At 41.7% G+C, this 2,731-nt stretch overlaps 1 non-coding gene across 1 annotated transcript; it reads left to right on the top strand.

The window, feature by feature from the left end:
- The first annotated feature begins 212 nt into the window (after positions 1-212).
- trnai-uau (transfer RNA isoleucine (anticodon UAU)) lies at positions 213-307 on the top strand. Its single transcript has 2 exons — positions 213-250; positions 272-307. It is a non-coding gene; the product is annotated as a tRNA-Ile (tRNA).
- The last annotated feature ends 2,424 nt before the right edge of the window (positions 308-2,731 follow it).

The raw sequence follows: 2,731 nt of genomic DNA, 5'->3' as shown, positions 1-2,731 counted from the left end.
CACTCGGTGTCATGAAAGCAGAACGAAAATGCTCCTGCATTTGGCGGTAATCGAACCCCCGCTTCCTGTGTGGCAGGCAAGAATTTGACGACGAAAATATCAATGGCCGAACGGCAGTTGGCTGCATGTGTCCACTTGGAAATAAACTGGAAGAACAGACATTCTCACCGGCCGCAAATGCGGTTGTTGGCTGGGCGCTTTAAACACGTGCGGCTCCAGTGGCGCAATCGGTTAGCGCGCGGTACTTATATAACAGTATTAGGCTTGAGAAATGCCGAGGTTGTGAGTTCGAGCCTCACCTGGAGCAGTTTGACCTTTTGCTACTGAACATTTCCACCCGAGTTCAAGGTGCAGCGAGAATGTTCCATGAAGCATCTCCTTCTTCGTGTTTTCATGTGGGCTTTTGGGGTCCTCTGGCCAGCATTATTGCAATAGCAGGTGTGAGTTTATTTGTTAATAGGCGGGAGAGGGGGCGATTGGCTCCAGCATGAAATGGGAAATCAGGCGGTACGAGATCTTGAAATCTAATGAACTGAACACACAATTTTTCTTTTCGTGAAACAGACATTCTTCGGTTTGAAATGTCGTGTCGGAAAATTCGGAAGGTAAATGTGTTTGCCGGAGTCACTGAGCAACGGATGGAATTATTCCGCTTTCAGTTGTTGATCCGCTGACAGGTCGAGAGACCTTTTCCAGCTCACGTGTGGGACAAGTCTGGATTTGAGCCACTGGGTAAAGTGATTGTTTTTAATTGCTGCGAACGAATAACAGGACATTTGGCACAAACAAGAAGAATTGTAAACTCACGAATTTCCTCTCCATGTTTCTTACATCAGATTCTCCTCAAAACGGTACTGAGAATTTTAAAAATCGGATCCTCACCCGAGGTCGACGGCCACAAGGGATAATTCAAAGACCGACCATGAATTTAGCTGTATGTATTATAAGTTGATTATGTGCTTGCAGCTTCATTTATTATAAGGTTTAACATATTTCTTTGTGCAATAAATATCATAATTTGCACTAAATCTGATTTTGATTTTATATCATGTTCTTCAGTGCCAAGAAACAGATATATAATTGATATTATCAGATTAATAACAATTTTTTTAAAATGAGTACATAAAGTAGATAAATTGAAAATATTTAGATCTTAGTAGACAGAACTTTTATCTTTATCTAAAAGTATAATAGAAATGAATTCTACAATCTGAAGTTCTAGTAGACATATTATATATCTCTTAGGTTAGAAATTCTTCATCCTTTTTTCAGAAGTGTATCTTTTGAATCAGATACATTCAATCTATAAACCAATGCAAACATATCTCAAAGCTGACCAAACTGCAAAAACATTACAAATTAGAAGTCAAGAATGAAGTTAAAGAGGGATGTTAATATAGGATGAAGCTCTTTAACTGTAAAGTGCTTGCCCTCCCCAAAGTGTCCCATGGTGTTAATTGTGAGCAGCCTTTTTCTGTTGGAGAATAATCAATGGTTGAAGAGCTCCTTTGAAGAGCACTGCAGGTTGAATTTCATTGAAGTATATGAATTCTGCCAACAGCAGGCAATGGCCATCCTCAAGAATCACATTCAATAGCTGGCATCGAGTCCCACTAAACCGATTGGAAACTCTTGCAGTCACTGACAAGTTTTATCTTGTTCTCTGCTGAATGAAAAAATTGGCCGGGAACTGCTTTAGGTGGCTTCTGATCCGTTTACAAAACAGACCAACTGTACAGTACATGGTCGTAGACGGTGGACATGATCTATGTGGATTTCTTGGCACTGAAGAACATGATATAAAATCATGAGGGTCAATGAGGGTAGCGCGTTTGATGTAGTCTACATGGATTTTAGCAAGGCTTTTGACAACGTCCCACATGACAGACTGGTCAGAAAAGTAAGAGTCCATTGGATTCAAGGGAAAGTGGCAAGTTTTCTTTGGAGCAGAGGAGGCTGAGGGGAGATTTAAATAAGGTGTATAAAATTATGAGGGGCCGAGATAGAGTGTATAGGAAGGACCTATTTCCCTTCGCAGAGAAGTCAATAACCAGGGGGCATAGATTTATGTAATTGGTAGGAGGATTCGAGGGGAGTTGAGGAGAATCTTTTTTCACCCAGAGGGTGGTGGGGATTTGGAACTCACTGCCTGAAAGGGTGGTAGAGGCAGAAACTCTCATCACATTTAAAAAGCACTTTGATATACACTTGAAGTGCCGTAACCTACAAGGTTACGGACCAAGAGTTGGAAAGTGGGAACAGGTTGGATAGCTCTTTTTCGGCCGGCACAGACACGATGGGCCGAATAGCCTCCTTCTGTGCCGTAAATTTCGATGATTCTATTTCTATGAATCTGAATGATGGAAACAGCTATAACCACGAGCCTGGATAGCTCAGTCGGTAGACCATCAGACCTTTAGGTGACAGAAGTGATTTGAGTGTCCAGCGTTCAAAGTCCCTATTCATGCGAGCAATTTTAGAACAGCTGTCAAGTTTTCCCAGTCCACTGGAGCAACAACTGCTGAAGAGACGATGCCTGCGATGTGTTGTCAATATGTTTACCTTTGGTGAGCATTCTCAGAAAAGGGCTTTGATCTTCTCTGATCACCATTTTTAACAGAAACATTTGGACAGTTCTGTTAGAAAGACCACTGATTGCACGTTCACACCACCTGTCCCTTGTTTGGACAGAGATTGCTTTGTGTCCAAACTGCTTCAAACTGAGTCTTTT

This window comes from Heptranchias perlo, unplaced genomic scaffold (assembly GCF_035084215.1).
Source record: "Heptranchias perlo isolate sHepPer1 unplaced genomic scaffold, sHepPer1.hap1 HAP1_SCAFFOLD_44, whole genome shotgun sequence".
NCBI classification, from domain to species: domain Eukaryota; kingdom Metazoa; phylum Chordata; class Chondrichthyes; order Hexanchiformes; family Hexanchidae; genus Heptranchias; species Heptranchias perlo.
This window is presented reverse-complemented; position numbering and strand designations above follow the sequence as displayed.